A 12,315-nucleotide genomic window follows, 5' to 3' on the forward strand; every position below is an offset into this window, starting at 1 on the left:
CTTCGCCTTTGTCTGTATAGGGAGCGTCTCTCTCTTTCTAGTTTACATCTCTTTCTTTTTCTTAATGGAATGTGTCTTGAGCAGATCTCAAGAGCCACAGAGTTCATTTTTTCTAGGCAAAAGTTCGGATCCATGTTGTTTAGAATATCTTCCCGGATTGTTTCATTTAGGACATGGTTGACTTATTCCCACTGTGTTTTTGTAACTGAAATTGAATTTTGTAAAGACACCCTCATAAATGATCACATTTTGCTGGTCAGAAACCCTGTGCATACATGTCTGTACCTCTATTATGTTGTGATTTTAGTGTATTGTCTTCGATACGGTTATTTTACGTATCAGATCGTCGTTGTTAGTGAAGATGAGGTTAGCGTCTTGTAGGCTCTAATATTGACTGGTTTAAGGTGAATTTGGTGCAGAGATTTAATAGCTCATGTGTGTGTGAATTTTCATCTGAGCTGCCTCCTGGGGTGATCTCTGCTGAAATATTATTTGCTACACTCCTCCATTTTAGGTGTCTCAAGTTGGCAGGAGTTGGGAGATTTTCCAGACAGTAGTCAATTTTCAAAAGCTGCTCTCGCAAATGCTGGGAAGTTACATCTGGAGACTTGTCGCATCTGAATAGGTTATTATCTGTGATCCATATTTCGATGTCAAAATGATCCTTTGTGTGGGTCTCTGTGAATGCTGTAAACATTGCATTTGACTCTGTGAGCAGTCACTTGATGTAAGGGATTATGTTGTTTGTTAACGGCTTTCGACCCTGTATGTTTGCAAAGACAAAAGTCGTTATATTAGTGGAATTTAGGGGAGTTTCATTTGCCGGCTCTAATATCTGTTGTTTTGGAGTGAAGGCTAATGACCGTGCCTCTGCTCCAGAAGTGTTTTCAGTTGGTGTAAGATTGAAGTCATTTCTTGCCATTTTGTTTCCTTCCTTCCTGGCTCCAAAACACCTCTTTCCCTGGAGAGGTTATGGCTCCTGTCTCTTGTTTTGTATAGTCTGGCTGGTCTGTGTCCTCTTGTTCCCTTTAAATGATGTGCCTGGAAGTATGCTTTGTGGCAGTTTCTTTCATGGAGAGACGAGTGACACATTTCGGGGTGAAATAAGTTACAGGAAGGGGAGTTGCACTCTCCTGTTGGCATGTGGGTGCAGCATATTTTGGGATAATCAAAGGCGCATGTCCCACCTGTTTTACCAGATATACCGTGCCTGCACATACACAAGGCATAGAATTTGCACAGATTGGAGCTCTGTTTGCTAGAATTTATTGCAGCTGCGTTCGCTGGTGGTGCATTTTTTTCTTTGTTTCTCCTCTATCTACCGCCCCTGTATGGACATTAGTGCTTCCACCAGGATTTGCTGGTTTGTACAGAACTTCATACTCACGAACATACATATTCGTATACATCTATCTATTAACACACCGGCCGTATCCCACCGAGGCAGGGTGGCCCAAGAGGAAAAACGAACGTTTCTCCATTTGCATTTAGTAATATATACAGGAGAAGGGATTACTAGCTCCTTGCTCCCGGCATTGTAGCCGCCTCTTAAGACATGCATGACTTACAGAGGAAGAATTCTGTTCCTCTTCCCCATGGAGTACACATACAGGTATTTATATTTTTCTCTACTGTAAGTGTACGAACACCGTCCACTCTTCCTTTTGCATGCATTGAGGTAGAGGAGACTGGGTTAATGGAATACCGGGATAAATTTCTCGGATCGTGCAGCAGTAGCAATACTACTTGTTTTTCCAAATACCGGGACGAATAAAAGTGAAATTACTGTAGTATGTCTAAGTTTCCAGAAAACTTTCAAAGAGAACTGGGCAGAATAGAACACGGTACAAGAGAGTCTTCATACCTGGAACAGTGAATAACTCAGAGACAGGAAAGAGATACTCAGTAGAGTTGTTCGAGTGACGAGACGTACTGTGTGGAGTTCATATAGTATATGTTCATGGTTCAATCCTCCTCACAATGTGCTTAAATGATTTAGATAGAGTTGACATCTACGACAGCAAAATTTGTAGATGCAAAAATTGGGGATTATGGCAGCATCTAAACCACAATTTTTCAGTGTTCTGAGCGATCTGGTCGAATATGTGGAAAATAAGCCTGAATGCTGACTAGAATCTTATAAAATTTGGATGAAACAATCTGGAACTTGAATACAAAAGTGTTTTGCAATAAAGTAACAAAAGTAAGAGAAGAATCTTCGGGTACAAAACACCAAGTAGCTATCACTTTATGATGCACTTGTTAAAACATACAGTTTTGGTCACCAAATCACATACAACACTAAAAGTTTCCGACGAGGCTTCATGGAACAGTAATCAAACTTGTATCGTCACTAAGAAACAAATAAAAAAAAAAGGAATGAAATATCGAGTCAAAATATGCAACTCAAATGTTCCTAAACAATTTTTTTCACAAGCTGAATTATGTAAGAAGTGAACAATCTTCGTGCTGATGCCGTGTGGGCGAAGACAACACAGTTTTTTGAAAACAAATTGGTGAAGCAATGTAAAAGAGTAGGATTCAACTTGACACTACGCTGTGACAAACTGAAATTTGTGGATTCACGTTGCATTCAGCACCTGCTCCATGATCAGCTGACAATGAACCAACCAAGTTAACTGTAGGACTGTCGGAAGTAAATGGTCATGTTAGAGCAGTAGTGAGCCTTCACCAGCGCCACAGTACTGGTAACCGGTACTACTGGTAACCGGTACTATTGGTAACCGGTACTACTGGGAACCGGTACTACTGGTAACCGGTACTACTGGTAACCGGTATTACTGGTAACCGGTACTACTGGTAACCGGTACTACTGGTAACAAGAATCAGACCCGAGGACACACGAAGACCTACGAGTGACAGGGAAATAACACGAGTAGTTAATAATAAAAATAATATCTTTATTTACTACATGTATATGGTATACAGACCATAGCTGACATCAGTAACATACTACTATATAGAAAGCCGCTTGTTATGCTGAACATTTCCCGCAAATTAGGGCAGTGTCCCAGGATGTGACCCACAACAGTCGACTAACTGATGGTTGAACATAGACAACAGGTGTAAAGAAGGTCCAGTGTCTAGCTGGAGCTTTAGCCACCAGAGCCCACACGATAGAATAGAATATTACGATAGCATATTTACTAATCAAGAAGAGGTATTTGTAGACCATTCCTTCCCTTCATTTCCATGGCATTACTTCTACATTACTTGCCTTGTCTCAAGCATCTAAATTGGGGTAGATAGTTCCTCTCGGCTGTAAACTCTAAATTCCTCCGATATCTGTACTACCACGTATACAGCTTCTCTCTCTCTCTCTCTCTCTCTCTCTCTCTCTCTCTCTCTCTCTCTCTCTCTCTCTCTCTAAACTTTTACTTACGACTCCATTTTAATTCCATCATTTCTGAGCTGACTTTTTCCTCCTTCCTTCCCCTCCTGTCGTTACCCTCAGTAATATCCCTCTCATCCTCATTTTCACGGCGTAATTACTGTAAAAATAATCTTTCCACTGCTAATAGCATTATCTGCCGTTTGTTTGTGAGGTTGTGAGGGTGACGCAGGCTTTTACCCCATTAATGTATTAACCCTCATAACCACATGACATTAAAACCCTGGGTGATGGTAGCGAGGGAGGCTGGTATTTTTCCCACGCTAATCCTTTCCAAGGTACCCTTTTACCAGCTTGATGTTGGTAAAGGGTACCATGATTCAGGTAATTAAATTCAATCTCGTCTGAGCCAAGGAATCGTAGAATATGTCCCATTCTGTGAGCACTGCAAGACCCCCATTCCCTACGGATTTATCGATTCCCATGAATATATTAAATAATGTAACGCCAAGGATATTAACTAGTGTAAAAACACTGAGTTGTAATGTTGAAGTTGCTCGTATGACTGTTCCTGCTGTCCCTCTCTCCTCAACATTACCTCAAAACATTTTGAAAGTTGTATCAAGAATGAATAATTAATAACGAAATGGGAGTTACAGAGAAATACACATACAAACAATAAGAATTTTAACTGTTGGCTGATAGTGTTAGAAAGTAGTGGCCAATAACAGGCACTGGAGAACAGATAATTATATATATATATAATTAGTGTTGTTATAGGAGCCAGCGTTCACAGGACGACCATGGTCTTAAATAGAGGTAAATATAAGAGACAGATTATGATTGGTTGATATTGTTACTAACTGAAGTTCCTAAGATTTATAAATCTGAGCTGCTGGAAGAGGAAGACAGTGTGAATGAATATTTAGTGGTTAAATATTCTTGTATCCAGTGAGAAGCTGTGAACACTTGGGAGGTCAGTCAGCGCCGAGGGAATGAGAGCAAATCATTTTGATCCAAGAAACCGAGAAAAGCTTTGTTTCCTTGGATCAGGAGCTCTTCTGCATCAAGGCACCGCTGAGCAGCGCACACTTTACTAACCTCGATAGTGGTATGTGCCCATCCTCTTCAAATTTACGATCAAAATGGCGTCAGTTGTCTGTTGTATTTCACGGTATGGAGTATGAGAATTATTCCTAAAAAAAAAAAAAATATATAATATTATTGTCTAGTGGGCTATCTTCTTTTGATCTTGTTTTACATATTAAAAAGTGTATGTATTTCTAATTAGATTTTTAACTTAAATAATTTGTTTTAATTTGGTGGAGGATAAAGTGTTTGCGTAGTAATATTGTGGAAGAGAAAGTGTTTGTATTTTGAGAAATGGCGGAAGGTGACGCGTCAATATGTTAAATACATATTAACTTATAAACTAAAGTGTAAGTAGGGGTAGGCAAAACTAGGCCTATGGGCCACATCAATAATTATATCCAGTAAGCTACTGTCTCCATCAGTTTAGGGTGAACGTTATTGTCTCTAAATATCGTAACAAATTCGTTGTGATTAGAATAAGCAGAAATCATGACCTGGTGTTAAGTTTTGATTACATGAAGACCTGGTAACCCTGGATGCACTTAAAATAATTATTTATATATATGATATGTATTTTATCTTAATTACAGGATAGATAGATGTCTTTGATTATCTTCCATCCCTGATCTTCCATATGTTGCTCCAGGGGTGAGTGACCCTCATTACCACTGGTGCACAAGCGGATGTTCATGTGCACGCCCGGAATCCTAGGACTTTCAGGTGCACGTTTAGTATGCCAGGACTTTCAGGCGCACGCCTGGTATCCCAGGACTTTCACTGCATGCCTGGTATCCCAGGACTTTCACTTCACACCTGGTATCCCAGGACTTTCACTGCATGCCTGGTATCCCAGGACTTTCACTTCACACCTGGTATTCCAGGACTTTCACTTCACGCTTGGTATCCCAGGACTTTCACTGCATGCCTGGTATCCCAGGACTTTCACTTCACACCTGGTATCCCAGGACTTTCACTGCATGCCTGGTATCCCAGGACTTTCACTTCACACCTGGTATCTCAGGACTTTCACTTCACGCCTGGTATCCCAGGACTTTCACTGCATGCCTGGTATCCCAGGACTTTCACTTCACACCTGGTATCCCAGGACTTTCAGGTGCACGCCTGGTATCCCAGGACTTTCAGGTGCACGCCTGGTATCTCAGGACTGTCACTTCACGCCTGGTATCCCAGGACTTTCAGGTGCACGCCTGGTATCCCAGGACTTTCACTTCACGCCTGGTATCCCAGGACTTTCAGGTGCACGCCTGGTATCCCAGGACTTTCAGGTGCACGCCTGGTATCCCAGGACTTTCAGGTGCACGCCTGGTATCTCAGGACTTTCAGGTGCACGCCTGGTATCCCAGGACTTTCAGGTGCACGCCTGGTATCTCAGGACTTTCAGGTGCACGCCTGGTGTCCCAGGACTTTCAGGTGCACGCCTGGTATCTCAGGACTTTCAGGTGCACGCCTGGTATCTCAGGACTGTCACTTCACGCCTGGTATCCCAGGACTTTCAGGTGCACGCCTGGTATCCCAGGACTTTCAGGTGCACGCCTGGTATCCCAGGACTTTCAGGTGCACGCCTGGTATCTCAGGACTTTCAGGTGCACGCCTGGTATCTCAGGACGTTCAGGTGCACGCCTGGTATCTCAGGACTTTCAGGTGCACGCCTGGTATCCCAGGACTTTCAGGTGCACGCCTGGTATCCCAGGACTTTCAGGTGCACGCCTGGTATCCCAGGACTTTCAGGTGCACGCCTGGTATCCCAGGACTTTCAGGTGCACGCCTGGTATCTCAGGACTTTCAGGTGCACGCCTGGTATCACAGGACTTTCAGGTGCACGCCTGGTATCACAGGACTTACAGGTGCACGCCTGGTATCTCAGGACTTTCAGGTGCACGCCTGGTATCTCAGGACTTTCAGGTGCACGCCTGGTATCTCAGGACTTTCACTTCACACCTGGTATCCCAGGACTTTCACTTCACGCCTGGTATCCCAGGACTTTCAGGTGCACGCCTGGTATCCCAGGACTTTCAGGTGCACGCCTGATATCCCAGGACTTTCAGGTGCACGCCTGGTATCCCAGGACTTTCACTTCACACCTGGTATCCCAGGACTTTCAGGTGCACACCTGGTATCTCAGGACTGTCACTTCACACCTGGTATCCCAGGACTTTCAGGTGCACGCCTGGTATCCCAGGACTTTCAGGTGCACGCCTGGTATCCCAGGACTTTCAGGTGCACGCCTGGTATTCCAGGACTGTCACTTCACGCCTGGTATCCCAGGACTTTCAGGTGCACGCCTGGTATCCCAGGACTTTCAGGTGAACACCTGGTATTCCAGGACTGTCACTTCACGCCTGGTATCCCAGGACTTTCAGGTGCACGCCTGGTATCCCAGGACTTTCAGGTGCACGCCTGGTATCCCAGGACTTTCAGGTGCACGCCTGGTATCTCAGGACTTTCAGGTGCACGCCTGGTATCCCAGGACTTTCAGGTGCACGCCTGGTATCTCAGGACTTTCAGGTGCACGCCTGGTATCTCAGGACTTTCAGGTGCACGCCTGGTATCTCAGGACTTTCAGGTGCACGCCTGGTATCCCAGGACTTTCAGGTGCACGCCTGGTATCTCAAGACTTTCAGGTGCACGCCTGGTATCTCAGGACTGTCACTTCACGCCTGGTATCCCAGGACTGTCACTTCACGCCTGGTATCCCAGGACTTTCAGGTGCACGCCTGGTATCCCAGGACTTTCAGGTGCACGCCTGGTATCTCAGGACTGTCACTTCACGCCTGGTATCCCAGGACTGTCACTTCACGCCTGGTATCCCAGGACTTTCAGGTGCACGCCTGGTATCTCAGGACTGTCACTTCACGCCTGGTATTCCAGGACTGTCACTTCACACCTGGTATCCCAGGACTGTCACTTCACGCCTGGTATCCCAGGACTTTCAGGTGCACGCCTGGTATCCCAGGACTTTCAGGTGCACGCCTGGTATCTCAGGACTTTCACTTCACGCCTGGTATCCCAGGACTTTCAGGTGCACGCCTGGTATCTCAGGACTTTCACTTCACGCCTGGTATCCCAGGACTTTCAGGTGCACGCCTGGTATCCCAGGACTTTCAGGTACACGCCTGGTATCTCAGGACTTTCACTTCACTTCACGCCACTGGGAAGTATAAGGGTGTACAAAGCAACGCAGGCAGTTTTACCTGCATTTCTCTCTTCATGTTTGGCTTCCAGTGGACGAATCAAAAAGATTATCCCCGAACGCTTGAGAGACGCGGTAGGAGCTCAAGAGAATATATATATAATATATATATACTTCGAATCACAGAATCCTATCAACCCAAGACACAGCAACCTTCTCTTCAGCCGTACAGGAGCACCATGTTTTCCAAGAACGGGTTCCACCTTGGCCATAATGCCAATAATCCCTCAACAATCATTATCAAATATCCTGGCGGGAAATACTGCCGAAATGGCCTACCATGCAAAGATTTATTTCTGTTCATGGTCCTATAAAACTTTGCCGCCAGAATACGACTCCTGATTCCCAAATCAACCAGTCTCTCTTGAAACACCCACTTTGTGTGAATATAATCCAGAACTATTTCGCAGCAGCTCTCGTCTCGACGTCAGTTAACCCTCTCAAATCCATAAAACTAACACTCGAGCAAGCCATCAGCAACCCGTCATGGCTCCGCATAGGAATGGAGGAATGCACAGTAAAACAAATGTGCCTCCAGTCATACAGAGTGTATAACGGCATGAGTAGAGCACTTGTGTCCCTTATCAAAACGTCATACAAGCACTCTGATCTTAATCTTTCCTGCCCCTGCCACCAGGGGCTACATTTCAGGCTTATTCCCCTGAAAGTATTATTTAACACACCATACAATAGATCCAGACACCCATCCTTAAATGGCCCAGCACGCAACACTACCCTAACTACCCTCTTTATAAAACACAATGCCCAGACCTCTCTTCATCGGCAGTGTTGCCTCTTCCCTTCTCAACTATTCACACTTAGGCCACAAAAGCTAGAAAATCCTACCTTGGATACTATGGCTCACAACACTGGTTGATGGATAACCATTACCGACGTAACAAGCCAGACTATTTAGAAAAAGGCATTCGCAGTAATTACACTACGTATTATTAAGTAATAAGACCAGACTCCTTGTGAGCGATTAAATATACTACAGAGGTGGTGAGGGTAGTAAATTCTGTGAGGGTACACTGTACCCTCACAGAATTTACTACCCTCGCCACCTCTGTCGCTTTTGTACAGAATTCAATATTTTTTAATGACCCACCTGCAAGATCGTGCTACCCCAGTCCCTACGATTATCCCACTCATATATCAACAATCACGGTCATCCCAAAGGTCTTCTCAACCTCTTCGAACTCTTCAAGTCTTGTATATTCATTCACCAATAACATAGTATCATCTACATGACACGAAATCGTAATGTCACGATTGCAAATAAACCATACCACGGACGGGGATAGAACCCGCGATCAGAGAGTCTCAAAACTCCAGACCGTCGCGTTAGCCACTGGACCAGCTAGCCACAATAAGATTCATCCAACTAGGTATATTTCTACACCATAGGAAGGTTAGCGTAGGCACCACTGTGACCACAAATGCAAGTTTTTACAGACGAATCTCCAGCTAGCGTGGCCGTGACGAACTCTAGCTCAAGTCCTCTCAAAGCTGTCAACATGACTCACGAAATACCTAGTTGGATGAATCTTCTAGTGGCTAGTGGCCCAGTGGCTAACGCGACGGTCTGGAGTTTTGAGACCTTGATCGCGGGCTCTATCCCCGTCCGTAGTATGATAGTATCGTCTACATACCACAAAATCGCTAGATAAACACGCCCTCCTACTCTCATCACCCCACCAGAAACTCTGTCCCTCACCAGCCTATAGAAAGGGTAGCTACCTGGTGGTTAACGCTCTCGCTTCACACGATGAGGGCCTGGGTTCGATTCCCAGCCAGAGTAGAAACATTGGACGTGTTTCTTTCCACCTGTTGTCTATGTTCCCCATCAGTAAAATGGGTACCTGGGTGTTAGTCGACTGGTGTGGGTCGCATCCTGGGACACTGACCTAAGGAGGCCTGGTCACAGACCGGGCCGCGGGGGCGTTGACCCCCGGAACTCTCTCCAGATAAACTCTCCAGATTACAGCATATCCACTATTACAACCCAGGAGTCCCAAAGGCCTGTTATCCTGGGTGTAAAGGGAGCAAAATAAACACAGCAGAAAAACTTTTGACTTGTATTATCCTTCACCAATTTAGAACACTAGAGAGCAGACCGTGCTTCAACCAGCTCTAGAATGGGAATGACAAGGGCAGACAGGTGAGTGGTACCCACATAATCTCTGCGATTGCCAAAACCATCTTCTCATTGCCTGAAATCTGGGTACTGATTGAACGACGGGGCCCCATCGTTAACCCTTAGCACCTGGTTCGCTGGTTGGGGGAAATAGCCTTTCAATGAGGGTGTGTACATGCGCCGAAAAAAGGTTACGTACTCTTTGCATGCCACATCTACCCACCTCACAATTTCCTCCCCTGACTCCTACCGAAGGACACTACTCATTGTACATCAAAATTCTCATGGTACATCAAAATTAAAATGACCCTCTTAACTGCGACATCCCACCCCATCCTTTAGTTCGCACGCACTATACCTCCCACCCCCACTACTCATTTATAGTTAATGAAAACGACTACTGAATTCCATCATACAAGATGATTTCGGCGCTATGGACAAAACCTCGTGTCTCGTGACATTTTAGAGCACGCTGACTAGCTTTGGTAAGTCCAGAAGGTTACTCATGAATCATTTTGATTCAATTAAAATATCGAAATGTATATACAGGTAGGATAAGAAAATTTACCACGCTGTGGTCACCACAGAGACTATCATCACTGTTGTGGTCACCACAGAGACTGTCATGATTGTTGTGTTCACCATAGAGACTATCATCACTGTTGTGGTCATTATAGCCACAGACGATCATCACTGATGTGTAAAAGCAAAAAAAAGACAAATTGTCATAAATCTTTTGGTTATTTCAGACACGGATACAATCAAAAGCGTTGTGGTCACCAAGCATGTTATCACAACTCATGTGATAACCACAGCCAGTGACTATTACTGTTGATGTGGCCATCACACACATTGTGTAAGTTTATTCAGGTATACACAAATACAGTTACGTACTTAGCTCTGTGAAGACCTGTTCGTGTGCTCTTGAGTGGTGACCTGTACTTTGAGTGCTGACCTGTACTTAACTCTGTGAAGAAGTGTCTTGTTTGCTCCCGTGGACTGAACCAAGATGCCCTCCATCGAGCAACTTTACCAGCAACTTAAGGAAGAATTGAAGGCTGCGAAGATGGAGATACGGCGATTGACCGAGGAAAACAAGAGGATTCGTAGTAGTCCTCCTGTTTCGAGTCCTCAGGTCAAGAAGGGATCGTGGTCAGTGGCTGGACAGCAGGGGACGACGAAGTTGACGATCAAGAAGACGAATGGAAAGCCAGAAACGATGAAGAAGAAAGAGACTGCTGTGGAAACTCCCGTGGAAACCTCCAACGCATTCTCGGTGCTACCCGACGAATGTGAGTCTACTACTGGGATCGTCACGACGAACGACAAGGAAGGTAAGAATATTGTTGTTGTTGGGGATAGCCAGGTTAGATACATGGATAGGGCATTCTGCTTGAAGGACAGGAGTAGGAGACAAAGGGTATGCTTTCCTGGGGCTGGGATGGAGGACATTGTTAGCCGGCTTGACAACATCATGAACGGTAATGGGATCAATCCTATTATTTGCCTCAGTGCTGGAGGCAATGATGTAGGCAAACGTAGAAGTGAGGATTTAGTTAGAAAGTTCAGGACAGCTATAGACATGATTAGGAAGAAGGGGGGGCGCCCTGTTATATGTGGCATTTTGCCAAGAAGAGGTGTTGGTAATGAATGGTTGTCCAGAGCAATTGGTATTAATTGTTGGCTGGATAAACACTGTAAGGATAATGCAGTACCATTCATTGACAACTGGGACAACTTCTATGGCCGAAATGACATGTATGCCAGGGATGGGGTTCACTTATCCAGGGCAGGTGTGGGTTTTCTTGCTAACTCAGTTGAGGGGGTTGTTAGGACTTTAAACTAGGATTAGTTAGAGGTATGGGTTTAGAAATGATTAATAATGAGTATGGATATATTGACTTATGCTCTGATATTAAGAATCTTAATAGTAACTGTCATGGAGTAACTCTGGGTAATGATAATTTCAGAAATTGTGTAAAAACAAAGATGAATAGGAAAAATGTGCAGAAGAAAAAACATATGATGGTATTTTATGCTAACAGTAGAAGTGCAAGAAATAAAATTAATGAACTACGTTTGGTAGCATGTGCTGGGAACTTTGATATCATTGCATTAACTGAAACGTGGTATGATTTAAAGAGTCGGGATATGATTGCTGAGTGTAATATTCAGGGATTTAAGTTATTCAATGTGGATAGATGTAATGGGAAGGGGGGAGGAGTTGCATTGTATGTTCGAGAAAATATTAATTGTTGCATAAAAAAAGGTATAAAAATAGATGGAGCAGTAACAGAGTCTGTTTGGGTAGAGTTCGTGGAGGGTCAAGAAAAACTAATTCTAGGTGTAATATACCGACCTCCAGGCTTGGATCACGATAGAGGGAGACTTCTTTGGGACGAAATTGTTAGGGCTTCTGGACACAGTAACGTAGTCATAGTAGGGGATTTTAACTTTAGCCAAATTGACTGGAATTCTTTTACAGGTAATCTAGAGTCCAGTGACTTCATGGAAACAGTTCAG

The sequence above is a fragment of the Cherax quadricarinatus genome, chromosome 9 (genome assembly GCF_038502225.1).
Source record: "Cherax quadricarinatus isolate ZL_2023a chromosome 9, ASM3850222v1, whole genome shotgun sequence".
In the NCBI taxonomy this organism is placed as follows: domain Eukaryota; kingdom Metazoa; phylum Arthropoda; class Malacostraca; order Decapoda; family Parastacidae; genus Cherax; species Cherax quadricarinatus.